The sequence below is a fragment of the Globicephala melas genome, chromosome 9 (assembly GCF_963455315.2).
Source record: "Globicephala melas chromosome 9, mGloMel1.2, whole genome shotgun sequence".
Classification (NCBI taxonomy): Eukaryota; Metazoa; Chordata; class Mammalia; order Artiodactyla; family Delphinidae; genus Globicephala; species Globicephala melas.
In genome coordinates, this window is record NC_083322.1 from 11083232 (window position 1) to 11101037 (window position 17806).

The following is a 17806-nucleotide window of genomic DNA, read 5'->3' on the forward strand; positions in this document are numbered from 1 at the left end:
GGAACATTCTTTATTTTAAAGTCTATTTTATCTGATATGAGTATAGCTATTCCAGCTTTGTTTTGATTTCCATCTTCATGGAATATCTTTTTCCATCCCCTCACTTTCAGTCTGTGTGTGTCCCTAGGTCTGAAGTGGGCCTCTTGTAGACAGCATATATATGGGTCTTATTTTTGTATCCATTCAGCAAGCATGTGTCTTTTGGTTGGAGCACTTGATCCATTCATGTTTAAGGTAATTATCACTATGTATGTTCCTATGACCATTTTCTTAATTGTTTTGGGTTTGTTTCTGTAGGTCCTTTTCTTTTCTTGTGTTTCCCACTTAGAGAAGTTCCTTCAGCATTTGTTGTAGAGCTGGTTTGGTGCTGCTGAATTCTCTTAGCTTTTGCTTTTCTGTAAAGCTTTTGATTTCTCCATCGAATCTGAATGAGATCCTAGCTGGGTAATCTTGGTTGTAGATTCTTCCCTTTCATCACTTTAAGTATATCATGCCACTCCTTTCTGGCTTGTAGAGTTTCTGCTGAGAAATCAGCTGTTAACCTTATGGGAGTTCCTTTGTATGTTATTTGTCGTTTTTCCCTTGCTGCTTTCAGTAAGTTTTCTTTGCCTTTAATTTTTGCCAATTTGATTACTATGTGTCTCAGCATGTTTCTCCTTGGGTTTATCCTGTATGGGACTTGCTGTGCTTCATGGACTTGGGTGGCTATTTCCTTTCCCATGTTAGGGAAGTTTTCAACTATAATCTCTTCAAATATTTTCTCTGGTTCTTTCTCTCGCTCTTCTCCTTCTGGGACCCTTATAATGCGAATGTTGTTGCATTTAATGTTGTCCCAGAGGTCTCTTAGGCTGTTTTCATTTCTATTCATTCTTTTTTCTTTATTCTCTTCCGCAGCAGTGAATTCCACCATTCTGTCTTCCAGGTCACTTACCATTCTTCTGCCTCAGTTATTCTGCTGTTGATTCCTTCTAGTATAGTTTTCATTTCAGTTATTGTATTGTTCATCTCTGTTTGTTTGTTCTTTAATTCTTTAGGTCTTTGTTAAACATTTCTTGCATCTTCTTGATCTTTGCTACCATTCTGTTTCTGAGGCCCTGGATCATCTTCACTATCATTATTCTGAATTCTTTTTCTGGAAGATTGCCTATCTCCACTTCATTCAGTTGTTTTTCTGGGGTTTTACCTTTTTCCTTTATCTGGTACATAACCCTCTGCCTTTTCATCTTGTCTATCTTTCTGTGAATGTGGTTTTTGTTCCACAGGCTGTAGGAATGTAGTTCTTCTTGCTTCTGCTGTCTGCCCTCTGGTGGATGAGGCTATCTAAGAGGCTTGATGGGAGGGACTGGTGGTGGGTAGACCTGACTGTTGCTCTGGTGGGCAGAGCTCAGTAAAACTTTAATCCACTTGACTGTTATGGGTTGGACTGGGTTCCCTCACTGTTGGTTGTTTGGCCTGAGGCAACCCAACACTGGAGGCTACCTGGGCTCTTTGTGGAGCTAATGACAGACTCTAGAAGGGCTCACACCAAGGAGTACTTCTGAGAACTTCTGCTGCCAGTGTGCTTGTCCCCACGGTGAGCCACAGCGCCCCCCCCCCCGCCTCTGCAGGAGACCCTCCAACACTAGCAGGTAGGTCTGGTTCAGTCTCCCCTGGGGTCACTGCTCCTTCCCCTGGGTCCCGATGCACACACTGCTTTGTGCCCTCCAAGAGTGGAGTCTCTGTTTTCTCCAGTCCTGTCGAAGTCCTGCAATCAAATCCCACTAGGCTGCAAAGTCTGATTCTCTGGGAATTCCTCCTCCCATTGCCAGACCCCCAGGTTGGGAAGCCTGACGTGGGGCTCAGAACCTTCACTCCAGTGGGTGGACTTCTGTGGTATAAGTGTTCACCAGTCTGTGAGTCACTCACCCACCAGTTATGGGATTTGATTTTACTGTGATTGTGCCCCTCCTACTGTCTCATTGTGGCTTCTCCTTTGTCTTTGGATGTAGGGTATCTATTTTGGTGAGTTCCAGTGTCTTCCTGTTGATGACTGTCCAGCAGCTAGTTGTGATTCTGGTGTTCCCGCAAGAGGGAGTGAGAGCACATCCTTCTACTCCGCCATCTTGGTTCCTCTCCTCGAAATTTAGAGCTTTTAAAACTCAATTTTACACTCAGAAGGTTTTAGCTTGTTGCCTGTCTTATCACAACTTCAGTTTCATGCCCCCCAGTCCTTCATTTAAACCATCTTTTGTTTGAAGTTTTCACATTTTTTGTTGTATTGCCTGTAGTCTTAATGAAGGATGAATGGGTCATAATTTTGAGTTCTTGCGTATGTAAGTATGTATTTCTATCACCATTTAAAAGTGAATGATGTCAAGAGAATGGAATGACAATCCAGATGCTGAGAGAAAATTTTTGCAAAAGATACATCTGATACAGAACTGTTATCTAAAATATACAAGTAACTCTTAAAAATCAACAATAAGAAAACAAACAACCTGATTAAAAAATGGCCCAAAGACCTTAACAGACACGTCACCAAAGAATATATCGAGTTGGCAAATAAACATATGAAAAGATGCTTCATATCATGTGTCATCAGGGAAATGCAAATTAAATCAACAGTAAAATACCACTACACACCTGTTAGAATGGCCAAAATACAAAACACTGACAACACCAAATGCTGGTGAAATATGGAGCAATAGAAACTCTCATTCATTGCTCGTGGGAACGCAAAGTGATACAGCCACTTTGGAAGACAGTTTGGTGGTTTCCTACAAAGCAAAACATACCTTTACCATACAATCCAGCAATCATGCTACTTGGTATTTACCCAAAGGAGTTGAAAATATGTTCACACAAAACCTGCACACGAATGTTTATAAGCAGCTTTATTCACAATTACCAAAACTCAGAAGCAAACAAGATATCCTTTAGTAGGTAAATGAATGAACTGTGCTACATGCAGACAATAGAATTTTATTCAGTTCCAAAAAGGAATGATTAAGCCATGAAAAGACATGAATGAACTTAAATGTAAATCTCTAAGTGAAAGTAGTCAATCTGAAAAGGCTGCATACTATACGATTCCAACTATAAGACCTTGTGGACCACTTTCTTCCAAGTTTGCAGTGATACATAATTGACATGTACTATTTTGGTGTTTATTTTTATAACTTTTTCTGCTTATTGTATCCATTGAAAAAGAAAGACGAAATAAACAGAAGGAATGAACTGGAGAATCAAAATTCAAAATAATCTTGGCAAGTTGGTGTGATGTGTGAAAATCAGGAACAATTAGCAGAACAAAATGCATATACCTTTGTTTAAGTTAAAAAAAAAGAAAAGAGTGTAATGGGTGTAGAGTCTTTGTAACCAGATTATAGGAACCAGGTCTTGGGAAATTAGTTGTATAAAAGACTGGTGGGCTTCCCTGGTGGCAAAGTGGTTGAGAGTCCGCCTGCTGATGCAGAGGACACAGGTTCGTGCCCCGGTCTGGGAAGATCCCACATGCCGCGGAGTGGCTGGGCCCGTGAGCCATGGCCGCTGAGCCTGCGCGTCCGGAGCCTGTGCTCCACAGCGGGAGAGGCCACAAGAGTGAGAGGCCCGCGTACCGCCAAAAAAAGACTGGTAATGAATAATTTTGGAAATAAGATAGTGGTGATGTTTGCACAGCATTGCAAATGTAATTAACACCACTGAACTGTACACTTAAAAATGACTAAAACAGCAAATTTTGTTACATATTGTATGTTTTACCACAATAAAAAAAGACTACAGTGAAGCCACAGATTTCTCATCTTAAAAGCAAATGAGATCCAGCATAATGCCCGGAACAAACATTCTATCATATATTATTTATTTCAGGATATAATATCACAGTCTAGACTAAGGCACAGATGGTACTGAAAGTTTCAAAACTGATATTATTTTTTAAAGAGTTGAAAAAACCATTTGTGGTTATCCTGGAGGAAATTAAGCTATTCTACAAACAACTGGAGTATTGTCATGTAGAAAGAAAAACAGACATTATCTATTCTGTTCCACAAAAGTATAAGTGAACCTAATTGGTGGAATTCATCTACCCATTCAATCCACAAACCAGGTCTGCTTGATGAAGTCATGGCTGATTTCTTTAAACACTGGTACGCTAATAAAATTTTTAAACAGGCAGATGATGTCTAAATACTACTGAATACCTGAGAGAAGATGATCTAAAAAAGGCCCTCTGCTGAATCACTGCCATGTAAATTATCTGGTATTGGCCTATATAAGGAAAGCCATTAATCACGTGGAGGAATTCTTCATTTGAAAGCGAGGGTCTGACCATAATAGTCTTCCTTAGTGTGAGTGTGGCAGTCCCACCTTCACTTATCTGATCTCCTTTTTGATTCTGCTAATAGATAGCAAGAAGTTCTTAAAGTCTTTACCCTTTATCTCTGAATTTCTCTAAAAATTTATAGAGAGCAGCCGTAACGTCTTTATTCCTCAAGCTGTAAATCAAGGAGTTCAACATAGGTGCCACCACAGCATAGAACAGAGCAACCGTCTTCTCCTCTTCCACTGAGGAGGCTGACCGTGGCCCCAGGTAGGTGGAGATGGCAGTCCCGAAGCACACGCAAACCACAGTGAGGTGAGAAGCGTGCGTCCCGGACACTCTGCTACGTCTCTCAGTAGAACGAATGCGCAGAATGGTCACAACTGTGCGGCCACAGGAGACCAGAGCCAGGGGACGGGAAGCATGACCACCGGAAATACTGAGGCGGCCACCATGACCGCGCTGAAGCAGACGTCCACACAGACTAGCCGCAGCCCTGCCAGCGTCGCACAGGCAAAGTGATTAATAACACTGTGACACGGGAGAAGCCGAAAGGTGATGACTGTTTCCATCAGTGAATTCACGAAACCAGCCACCAGGCAGCCGGCAGCCAGCCCCAGGCACAGCCCTCTGTGCATGACGACTGTGTAGTGCAGCGGGTAGCACACCATCACGCAGCGGTCATAGGCCAGGGCTCCCAGCAGAAAGAACGCAGACCCACCCAGTGCCAGGGGTGCACAGAGCTGGAGCACACAGCTGTGGAACGGGATGGACTTCTAGACTGAGAGCAGGTGGGCCAGCATTTGTGGGGCAAAGCTGTTTACATAACAAAGGTCCACAAAAGATAAAACGCTAAGGAAGAAATACATGGAGGTATGCAGCCTGCTGTGCAGTCCGATCAGAGGAAGAATGAGGAAATTTCCCACAACAGTCGCCAAGTACATGGCCAAGATCAAGACAAAAAGGGAGACTTGAGTCCCCCAGTCACTGGACAGCCGCAGCAAAATGAACTCACTCACCCATGTCTGCGTTTTATTTCCCTGGCCCATGAGTTTCTCCGGACTGAACTAATGATGTCAAAATAACAAATTAAGGAAAATCAGAATTGGAAGGTGGCTTTTAGACCACAGGGAGAACCTACCCACCTGAACTTAAAGTTCTCCTTGAATGTCTCGGCCAAATCATCATCCAAACTCTGCTTGAACATATCCGTAGACGAAGAACACAATGGGACCCAGTTTTGCAGCTGGAAATCAAGGAGAAAAAAAGTTACATTCTTGAAATTCAATTTATTGGAAGATAATTTCTTCTCCTAAACATCTGCTCTTAAATGGAGGAAAGAAATTAATGAAGTGGTCAGACAAAATCCTAGTCAATTTAGTAGTTATTATAGGGGATAATTTCTTTCTTTCTGGTGCGACATTCTTTAGCCCACATGACTTTTTCTGAATTCTACATGATGTTCTATACCATTTTTTTTTTTAATGTGTGTGTGTGCATTTTTGTTTGTTTGTTTTTCAGTAAATTTATTTATTTATTTATTTTTGCTGTGTTGGGTCTTCGTTTCTGTGCGAGGGCTTTCACTAGTTGCAGCGAGTGGGGGCCACTCTTCATCACGGTGCGCAGGCCTCTCACTGTCGCGGCCTCTCGTTGCAGAGCACAGGCTCCAGACGCGCAGGCTCAGTAGTTGTGGCTCACGGGCCTAGTTGCTCCACGGCATGTGGGATCTTCCCAAACCAGGGCTCGAACCCGTGTCCCCTGCATTGGCAGGCAGATTCTCAACCACTGCGCCACCAGGGAAGCCCTGTTCTATACCATTTAACTTTCTTGTTTTGTTTACTCTGGATACCTCAGACACAACTCTACTCACCCCTCCTTAATGAACTGTATCCATGAAATCCTGAATGTTTTAAGTGATATTCTCATACTTCTTATTACTAAGTGATTTTAAACTTATTTTCTGTAATTTGCCCTTTTAATTTGAGAGTGGCAGGTGGAAGGCCTCCTCTCCACCCACCTCATACCAGTGGCCCAGGTGGGCAAGATCAACCCAGGATGGCCAACTTCAAGACTCAGGCTGAATGAAGAGAAGGTATACAGAGCTGCTAAAGTTTATCTCTTATGTCCCCCAAGGGAAATTTAATAAAGCATGTAATGATGTCAGGTTATTACTTAATAATAATGTTTTCTCAAGGAAAGGACAACTTATTTCCCAATATAACAGGGATCAGTCCCCAGCAGAGAAGGCAGAAGGATAGATAATCAGGTCTTAATTACAGAACATGACGACAGAGACAGTAGTAGTTTTTTGACCCCAAATCAAAATTTCTTTTATGTTTGCTCACTTAAAGAAAGAAATAAGTGATCCATAACTCAAATACACAGACGGGAGTTTGAGGTCTCTGAGACCATCCTGGGACAGTACATGAAAGAGTCACGTGAAGAGAATTATTCCCATGGCTTCTATACTATTCATGCTATAATTACAGATGGACAGCAGATTACACTTACTGAAAGTTTCCAGTTTCAGCATAAAAACTTTTAGAATGACTGTTACAGATCACACCACTTATAACACAGATGGTTGGAGGACTTAATATTATAGTTTATTATCATATGGTTAGTTATAAAATATTCAGAATTTAATATTGCTTTGAATAAGGTCCAAAATGTCAAGGAATTATTAAAAAGAGAGCTTTCAGAAATTGAGTATCACACAGAAATTAGTGGAAATGATCTAACAATGTCAGATACCATGTTCAAGGCCTTGCACTGAAAGCTTTCAGTCACTTACACCAAAATTGATTGGAACAAGACACTCAGCTGCAACATTGGCAAAGAAATGCACAACATTTAAAGATATAAATAATATTCTTCACTACATGAAAAGATAAAGAATTCAAACTCTTGATGACAAACAGGTATAGTTTATAATCAAGAATGAGTTTTTTTCTAGAATGTTGAAAATTAACAGCTTGTCAGCCTCACAGCTACAAACCAATAGCCTAGTCTTAATTATTGTGCATTCCCTTCTTTGTAATTTTATTTTGCATTTTACCTATTTATACATCAATCTCTTTTTGTTCTGCTACATTTTACACTGGAATAAAAATTATTGTCATTATACTTGTTGGAAATTTTCCTAGTCATTTCAAGCCATGATAAAAATATGGACTGGTAATATCTACAGTGCTTTCCTATTCCTATGTAAATAGACTCTGGCATTCCAATGCTTTTTAGAGATTTACCAATAGCTAGAGACCACACTATAAAATACAGCTAAATGCAAGACCCATCCATCCTTCCGCATCCATTCACTTTATTCCCAACATACGGCTGCCTATGCTTGCAGTTCTCAGAATATATGGACTGAGAGAGTCATCAGGCCCCTTGTGACAGACGGGAGTTTTCTGGAAAATTCATTATAAGTACTTTATCTGGGGATATCAGTTTTGCATCTAAGCATCTGAACTATATTTTCTCCACATGGAAGTGTTTGCTCTTCTTTTTACTTTCTCCTTCCCCACCTAATATCATGATGGCTATAGATGGCCATGATGTGTATGTATATCATATATTTGTGGTTCCACGTATTAGTGACCTCACACAGTTCAAACCCATGTTTCAAAGGTCAACTGTATATATGTGTGTATTTTTTTCAAAACTTGCTAACAACATAGATATTGAAGAAATTAATATTTTGTGTTTAATGCTTTATGTTATGATTTAATTAAATAAACAACTATGTAAATCACTAATAACACCTAAAACATACCAAAGTGGATGAATTGTTTCCAAGCAGTATTTCTACTGTGACCTGTTCTTTAAAGGAATACCAGTGTTTTGTCCTACGTTGTATGTTCAGGCCTGTCTCCCGGGGCTCAAATGTAACTGTGATGCAGGAACTCTTCCAGGTTTATCAGCAGGTATATACGTGCAGATAGGTAGCATGGATGTGACAGTGATAGTTAACGGTAGATTCATTTACACTGTTTACACTTCTATAACCAGGACTCAAACGAATGTCAATTTTTAAAAGTCAATGTAACAACAAAAAAATAAATGGTGTCTTTTTACCTATCTCCAAAACCATATCCCAAAAAAAGGGTATCTGTGCTTAAAGTCATGTTGCTTTTGCTCAGTAATGAAGTCAAGCAAGTGAATTTCCGAGTGACACATTCCTTGCAAGCAATTTTGTCTTTTTTAAATAAAGTACATTTGATATTTTTAAAAAGTGATGTGTAAAGTCAAAGTAAACCTGTTTCTTTGTAAAACTGTTTCAAATAATTTACAGGTCAATTGCCCTGTGAATCACTGAATGGTAAGGTTCAGTTTTAGAAAATGTTCTCAGTCTTGTCTATTATTTTGGAGACAAATGGCAGGAAGAAAACAAACAAGCTCCTGAAACACTTTTGCCCAGAGTGCAAAAATCCACTGGAGTGGGAAAGATGGTAAGAGAAGAAATAAGAATCATAATTACACTTATTTTTATACTGAGTTGATATAAATACTTCATTTGCTGAACACTTACTCTGTACTAGGCATCATACTACTTTATGCATCTACTAATATAATATAGTATCATAATATTCACAACAACACTCTGAACTTTGGCTTATTAGCTCTGTTTTACAGATGGGAAAAGGACTAGACCATGGAGGAGTCAGCAGGTAAACAGGATTATCTGATAGCCTGGGGCACATCAATCATCCTGCTCCTACACATAGCAGACCTTGTGTATATAGCACAGTCATTTTTTAAAGGTTGTGGATTCACCTAACATGGAAATCAGAAGACATATCGAGAGGACTAATTGAGTTCCTACTTTTGATCCATTTACTTCACAGTCATGGTGGACCAGAGCAGGTACTTCTCACTCACCTATGAAGTTGAAGTCTGGCCTTCAAGCCACATCAGCAACATAAGGAAAAGAAACACAGCCCATCACCCCTATTAGGGACTCTCTTCATGAAGTATGTGATTAACTGGCCTCTTTCATAAATTTGAAAAGGTGATCATGCTTCTACTTTGTGTCTCATATGGTGATGAAAACACAACATCTTATAATGGATACATGGCAGGAAGTTCTTTCTTCCTCTTATAAGAGAAAATTAAGGGCTCTAATTATGGAAAATAAGGAAAAAAAACAATTTAACAGAAATGGATAAATCGAGTGCTTATTTTTTTTAATTAGCTTTCAAAAGAAGATCTGAACCTAAGGATAGTTTTCTCTAGCCAAAAATATCCCTAACAAGTAAGAGATGAGACATGACGAAGGGTCCTGGTCTGAAGGTATGAGTTTTATCTGGTTGGGAAGATTTGTCCCTTCTGAGCTGTCTCCCACGGGGAACTTGGAATCTATTCTCTGTAGTGGTGAGTGCTTATAAATAGTGCCAATACATCCCCTACTGTGTAAACAGTTACTATCGCACTAACATAAAGAGTGGGCTGTGTTTCCAGGTCACTTGGCAGTCACACCAAAGGCAGAGGAAAACTGCTGAGTGGCCATGTAGCTAAGCCAAAATCATTACACAGGTGGAGGACAGAGCCAGGAGTTCTCTCCACTCAGAGGAACACTTTCCATAGTGTCCTCTTTGGATCCCACACATAAGCACACTCACTCACGCTCAAGCTGTTGACAAGCTCCTTTGCAAACCTACTCAGCTGTACACTCACAAACATAATCTGAAGAGCCAGAACATATTTTTTAGGATAAATTTCTACTAGAGGCCAATATATCAAGCCACCATACTCTTAGGTTTGAGGAGTATGGCAGGAGAGGCCATGGATCACAGGAACCTGGTTTCACAATTTATGTTGCTAAATGAGTGATGAAGAAAGACTGAAAATGCCTGGCTCGCCTCTGGAGAATGGAGGAGGCCACCCTGTGCCTTGGAAAGATGGCAGGGCTGGGAAAGTTATGGAATTTGAAGCAAGTGCAGTTGGAACAGGTAACTTTTTATAACTTAGTGATAAAACCTCAAGGGGCCAATTATTTTTTTTTATTAGATTTCTTTTATTTTCCATTTCCCTCTGTCTGGTCACTTCTGCATCTAACACCCTAACCTACATTTCAACTTTGCAAATGAACATTTTGTTTCCTTGTCCCTGGAGCACGGGAAGGAGCTTGCCAAACTTTAATTTCTCAAGGGAAGTGTGTCTGAGTCTTCAGTGATAACACTTTTGGATGGTGGGAATTTTTATCCCACTTTAGGACCGTGAAGATTAAATCGAAACTTTCTCATTCCAACTCATCCATCTCCACGTTCCTCTAAGCAATAGCTCCTGGACCAGGCAACTCACAGGACCACTGAGATGCTCTATGGTACATCATCTAATCCGAGGTTGGACAGGGAGAGTTTTTTATGCCAATCCCTAAACAGATGTTGCTTATTATTGGGCTGCTCTCAGGTTTGGAATTCTACCATCACATCCTGTAACCTTAGCAATTTCACCTTTCCCTTCACTTTAAGGAAGATGATCTTTCATATCCTGGTTTGTACTTAGGGATTTTTAGCATTGGGAACCCTTAATAAAAGTACAACCTCCTCTGTGAAAACCCTCTAGTGAGGATGTTAAGTGCTGTGCAGTGGTACCTCTAGTCCCCATTTCCCTTTGCCAGGAGTGGGAAGGGAGATTTCCACTGTGCGCCTTGTCCACGTCAGAGTGCCCAGTCTGTTCTCAGCCTCTGCTCAACTACCTGGCATTGCCCCAGAGAAGGGCTTATTCTGGGAGCTGGTGACAAAAGCATCTTCTGGTGACCTAAAACCATAAAACTCTAGGAGAAAACATAGGCAGTTTACTCTTTGACATCAGTCTCAGCAATATTTTGTGTGTGTTTGTCTGTCTCCTCAGGCAAGGGAAATAAAAGCAAAACTAAACAAATGGGACTACATCAAACTAAAAAGCTTTTTCATAATGAAGGAAATCATAAAATGAAAAGACAACCTACTGAACAAAGGAAAATATCTGCAAATGATATACTGGAAAAGGGGTTAATATCCAAAATATTTAAAGAAATCGCACAACTTAATATCAAAAAAAAAAACCCCAAAGAGGTCTGTTAAAAAATGGTCACAGGACCTGAATAGACATTTTTCCAAAGAAGACATACAGATGGCCGACAGACACATGAAAAGATGCTCAACTTCACTAATCATCAGAGAAATGTGAATCAAAACCACAGTATCACCTCACACCTGTCAGAATGGCTATCAACAAACAGACAACAAATAACAATTCTTGGCAAGGATGGGGAGAATGGGGAACCCTCTAGGCAGTTCCTGTTGGTGGGAATGTAAATTGGTGCAACCCTATGGAAAAATGTGGAGGTTCCTCAAAAAATTAAAAACAGTACTACACAGTCCAGTAGTTCCACTTCTGGGTGTTTTCTGAAGAAAACAAAAACACTAATTCAAAAAGATATATGTACTCCTATGTTCATTGCAGCCTTATTTACAGTAGCCAAGATATAGAAACAACCTAAGTGTCTACAGATAGATGAATAAATAATGAAGAGGTGATATATAGCTATATACACAATGGAATATTACTCAACCATAAAAAAGAATGGAATTTTGTCATTTGTGACAACACAGATGGACCTAGAGGATATTATGCTACGTGAAATAAGTCAAACAGAGAAAGAGAAGTACTGAATGATTTTACTTATATGTGGAATCTAAAAAAACAAAACAAACCAACAAAAAAAACCAGAAGCAGACTTAACAGATAAAGAAAACAAACTGGTGATTGGAAGAGGGGTGGGAGGTTGGGGAAAATAGGCAAGAGAGATTAAGAGGTACCAACTTCCAGTTACAAAATAAATAAATCACGGAATGTGATGAACAGTACTGGGAACATAGTAATTTGTAATAGATTTATCTGGTGACAGACGGTTATTAGACTTATCATGGTGATCAATTTGTAATGTATATACATGTTAAACTACTATGTTTTATACTTGAAGCTGATATACTATTGTATGTCAACTATACTTCAATTTTTAGAAGTAGAGTAACAGGATTACATGGTGCAAGAACAAACGAACACATAGAATAGAATTCAAAGACAGACCCATATATAGGTAAACTTAATGTACATGAAAGTTATTAAAATGACTGAATAAAGAATAGACTGTTTAATAAATGGACCACACATGGACATAAACACTAGATCCATATTTAACAACATATGTAGAAGCAGATGTCTAAAGAAATACTAAAATACTAAAGATAAACTAAAGAAATACTGTGAAAGGTAAAAGTATAAAACTTAATTAAATAACACAGAATATATTATGACCTAGATACAGGGATTTTTTTTTTAGAAAAACAAAACTTCGTAAGCATAAATCATTGGACAAAAATGCGATAATTTGGATTATATCAAAATGAAGGTTTTTCATTCAACAAAGGATTCTATGAATAAAACTGACAGAGAGGCGATGGATCAGAGGTATGTATTTGCAATGGCTATAACCAAAAAGGATTCATATTTATCATATACACACCAACAAGGAAATGGTAGAAAACGCAAAGGAAAAATGAGCAAAGAAGATGAACACAGAGTGTCCAGCAATAGAAACCCAAAAGGCTGACAATATGGTTCACTCAGGAAATATTTATTTGGTGCTGACTGTAAGACAGACACTATTCTATATTCTTGGTACATATATTTACCTGAACCAAAGAGCCCTGCTCTCAAGGGGCTTACATTATATTCTGGGGGCAGTGGAGGGATGACAGACAGACATTAAACAATGAGTTAACTGCAAATATGTTAGAAAAGATAAGTTCTTTGGAAAAAACTAAATAACAAGGCAAGAGGGAACAGGAGTAGGGGGCAAGGAGAAAGTCTGCAGCATCAAATAGGGCAGTGATGATAGTTAAATGAAGAACTGGAGGAGATGAGGAAGTGGCTACCTGAGAAAGAAGCATTCCAGGTAGAGAGGCATAGTTAGGAGAAAAGCCTGTGTTCATTGTAAATACTTCGGATTTAATTCTGAATAACTGCATGGTTGAAAGAAGGAAGGACGTGATTCGAGTTCTGTTTTAAAGGGACCACTGAGTGCTGGGATATAAGGAGGAAGGACGTGATTCGAGTTCTGTTTTAAAGGGATCACTGAGTGCTGGGATATAAGAATAGAAGCAGGGAAATTTGATGCAGGCAATGGCAGTAACCCAAGTGGGAAGTCAGGGCGGCTCACACTGGGGTGTAAGAGTGGAGATGCTGAGAAGTGATCATACTATGTATGTATTTTGAAAATAGAGACAACAGGCTACTCTTGCCAATTTATGAGAAAAAGACTGGGAAATTGCCTAATCACTGCAATGATGGAGTTACCACGAATTGAAGCGGGGAGGGCATGGATAGAGTGGTGCTGGGTGAAGGCAGACAAATCAGAAGTTCAGCATATGAAGACACGTTCATACTGATTACTTATCAGAGTAATGCAAAGTAAGACAATTTTATATCTTTTAGGCTAGAAAAATTCAAAACGTGCAGGCTGTGGATGGATAAGAGCCGTCAGGCACTGACGTACGAGTGTAGACTTATAAAGCCATTCTGGAGAGCATTATCCATTACCTAGCAATTGGCTCCTGTGTATATTCCTTAAATAAATTCTCACAGGTCCTTAAGTGCACATGTATTATGATGTTCATCCTCGGGCTATATGTGGGGGTAGGGAGCTGGGTACCATAGCTAAAATATGGTGAACACCGTGGATTACTCTGAACAGTTAAAAGTAATAGACTAGCAATATGTATCATTCTTAAAAATATAGTGTTGAGAAAAAAAAAAACTAAGATACAGTCTGAGTAGTTTATATTTTAAATACATAAATGTACTCTCAAACATCATTATATGCATTAAACATATCAGAATAGTTGAGGAATAAAGAATGGGATAAAACAGAATTAATTAATAAAAGAAGCCTTGTATGGGTGATAATATTTCATCTACTGAACAGTATTATGAACCAATTAACTCTGAGCCTGAGATTTTTAAAGCCTATTTACTATTATACTAAATTCCAACAAGCATTATCTTCATATATTTCATAAGAGGCAACCTCTAGAACAGTAAAGAAAATTTCAATTAATAAATCAATCGGCAGGAATTTATTAGCACTGTTAAGGCATTGGGAACACAAATAAGGTAAAAGGCATAGCCCTTGCTCTCAAGAACCTTACAGTCTAACTGATGAATATAATACTTTGCCCTTTCCAAGGCAGAAACTTGAATTTCCTCCTTGTAAAACTGGGAGATCAAAACATCTCTACTCTTGAGATTTTACTCAGAAATTTGAGCCCAGTTATTCATGATGCTAATTGATAGGATTCAGAATTTCCAGTGAAAGGAATTATTTATTACTAAATTTATTAGTGCTTATTAGTAAATTATTAATACATTGGATAAGTCTCAGATTTCACATACAAAAAATGTACAGGTCTACAATTATTTTTTCCATGAATGTCTATGACTTGTTAAAAAAATTTTCCTTTTATAGAGATTTAGCCGTTTTCTTCCAACCCTTGTTAGACAAGCAGTGTGCCATGAGAGCAGAGAGAGGAAGGAGTCAAAATGCAGATGAAGAAGCAGGCGGCAGCTGGACCAAGTTAGGTCCTGTACTTGTGGAGTTTGGATTTTAGTCTAAGCAGGAAAAGGATGTAACTTGATTTATTTTCTAAGATAGAGGAGACTTCTACAGATCAAATGGCCCAGGTCACTCAAATAAATTGTAGGGAAAAGAAAGAGTTGGAGGGGACCTATAGATTAATGAGATTTCAAAGCATATCAAATTGAAAAAAATGGGCAAAACTAAACTACAGTGACAGTGACTAGGGATGTTTGCTTGAATAATATAGCCATAAAGAAATGCAAGACAGTGATTACTACAGAGGTCACTAGAGCAGTTACTTTTGGGAAAAAGTTGTGATTATGATGGGGCACATGGAGTGACTGCTACAGTAGCTGGCAGAACTGTTTTTTATTTTGTTTTGTTTTGTTTTGTTTTTACTTGAGTGGTGGTTACAAGAGGGTTTGTCTTACAATAATTCACTAAGCTAACATTTATTTAGTGCGGTGTTCTGCCTGTGTTTTAGTTTACAAAATAAAGTCACAAAACAAATAATAATTTTAAAAATTAAAGCTGTTGTGTGCAGAATAGAATGTAGAAAGCAGAAGTGGAAACAGAGAGACCAGTTGATCACATATTTTGTTGACAAGCTAATGGAATCTATTGCTGGGTAGGGTGTAAAATAAAGGAATCAGGAATTACTCTGATGTATGATGGATCCTTTTACTAAAACAGTGAAGGCGTATTGGGGCAACAGGAAAGGAATAGCTTGGGATAGAGGAAGCAAGAACAACAGCTCTATTTTAACTATGTTATCAATGAGATTCATATAATGTAAGTGAAAGGAGTTAAGCAAGCATTGATACATGTGTTTGGAGATCATGAGAAAGGTCTTGTCTGGCTTGGAGCTAAAAAATACATAGATAGATAAATAGATAGAGACAGAAAAGTTGGATGGATGAATGGATAATGAATGGGTGGATGGATGGATGGAGAGATAATAAATTGGGTGGACAGATGCCGTGGTTCTGGGTAAGGTGGCTACCTGGAGCAGACACAGAACAGTGATCCACTAGAGCCACAGCACAAGGAGAACATTCACTGTGAGTCACTCTGCACAGTGTGTAGTGCTATAATTGTGTCCTACAAGCTATTTTAAAAACAGTTGGATACCTACTCTATGGCAGCACTCTACTGGGCATTTTACATAGATAATTTATAATCTTCTAAATAATCACACACACTGGATATTATTACTTCTTTTTATAGTTGAGGAAACTAGAGGTCAGTGATGTTAAGTACCTTTTTCAAAGCAACATTGCTGGTGATGGGTGGGGTCATGAAACAAAGTGTGGCTCTTCTCACCCTGAAAATTTTTACTGTTTATGTTTCATTTTCTGAGGGAATAGGCAGGAAGTATATGAAAGTAAAAGGGAGCATATGAAGTCTAGAAGGAGAGATTATCCAGCAGACTGCAGCTTAATAATTAAAGGCTTTTTTTTTTTTTTTTTTACCGTATGTGTAACAGGTCAAAATGTGGATGAATGTGGAAAGTCAGTCTAGAAAAACTTGTTCACCGTGATCTACCTTATGAGAAAATCTGAGAAGAAAGGGCATGTCCATCATTTTCTCTTTGTTTAGAATGTCGTTCTATGGGCTGTTGGAGGGAAGGAGAAATTCTATGAATCTTTACCCTTTGTCACTAAGTTTCCCCCACACTCTTCTAGAGGTGCTCATCACTTCCTTGTTCCTCAAGCCGTAGATTAAGGGATTCAGCACTGGGGTCACCACAGCATAGAACAGGGTGACCATCTTCTCCTGTTCTGCTGAGGAGCCAGCCATGGGTCTCAAGTATGTGAAGATGGCTGTTCCAAAGCACATGGAAACCACAATGAGGTGAGACGCGCACGTCCCAAATGCTTTGTGGCGTCCCTGGGCAGAATGAAGACACAGAATCGCAGCAACTATACGACCACAGGAGAACAGAACAAGAAAACAGGGAAGCATGATCACCAGAAATCCTGAGATGAGATGGCCACCATGACCTTGTTGAAGGAGATGTCCACACAGGTCAGCCTCAGCACAGCCAACATCTCACAGGCAAAGTGATGAACAACCTTATGGCACAGAGGTAGCTGAAAGATGATTGTCTGCATCAGTGAATTCATGAAACCAGCCAGCAAGCAGCCAGCAGCCGGCCCCAGGCACAGCCCTCCGTGCATGGTGACTGCACAGTGCAGTGGACGGCACACTGCCACACAGCGGTCATAGGCCATGGCTTCCAGCAAGAAGAACTCTGTGCTGCTCACTGCCAAGGAGATAAACAGCTGGTGCACACAGCTGTAGAATGTGATAGACTCCTGGGCTGACCAGAAGGAAGTGAATGAGCATCTGGGGGCCAGTTATGTTGATATAACAGATGTCCACAAATGACAGGATACTGAGGAAAACGTACATGGGTGTGTTTAGCCTGCTATCCAGTCTGATAAGGAGGATGATGAAGAAGTTCCCCAGCACAGTCATCAGATATATGGCCAGGAGAAGGACAAAGAGGGAGACCTGAGTCTCCCAGCAGCTGGACAGTCCCAGCAGAATGAACTCACTCATCCATGTCTGGTCTTCCCTGCCCATGAGCTTCTGAAGACCAAACCCAAGTTATAAATCAAAAAAACTAGATACGTAAGGTGCCAGAGGACCTTATAAGGTCACTTAGACCAAACAGCCATCTAGTATTAAGTGGTGTGGTTTTTCAGATTGTATGTCTCCTTCTGGGAAACAACAGAACCCACTGATGTGGCTCAGATCCAAGGAGAAGCTTCCTTAAGCAGAAATGTTTTCATTAAAATGCTTATTTGAGTTAAAAAGATTAACTGTAAAACATGATATTTTTTCTTTAAAGCCAACTCCTAACCATGGAGTTTGTT

General features: G+C 39.5%; 2 pseudogenes; both read right to left on the bottom strand.

Moving 5' to 3' along the window:
• Nucleotides 1-4408: 4408 nt before the first annotated feature.
• Nucleotides 4409-5349, bottom strand: LOC115851946 (olfactory receptor-like protein OLF3; annotated as a pseudogene).
• An 11222-nt stretch (nt 5350-16571) lies between these two features.
• LOC115851804 (olfactory receptor-like protein OLF3) lies at nt 16572-17513 on the bottom strand (annotated as a pseudogene).
• Nucleotides 17514-17806: the final 293 nt, after the last annotated feature.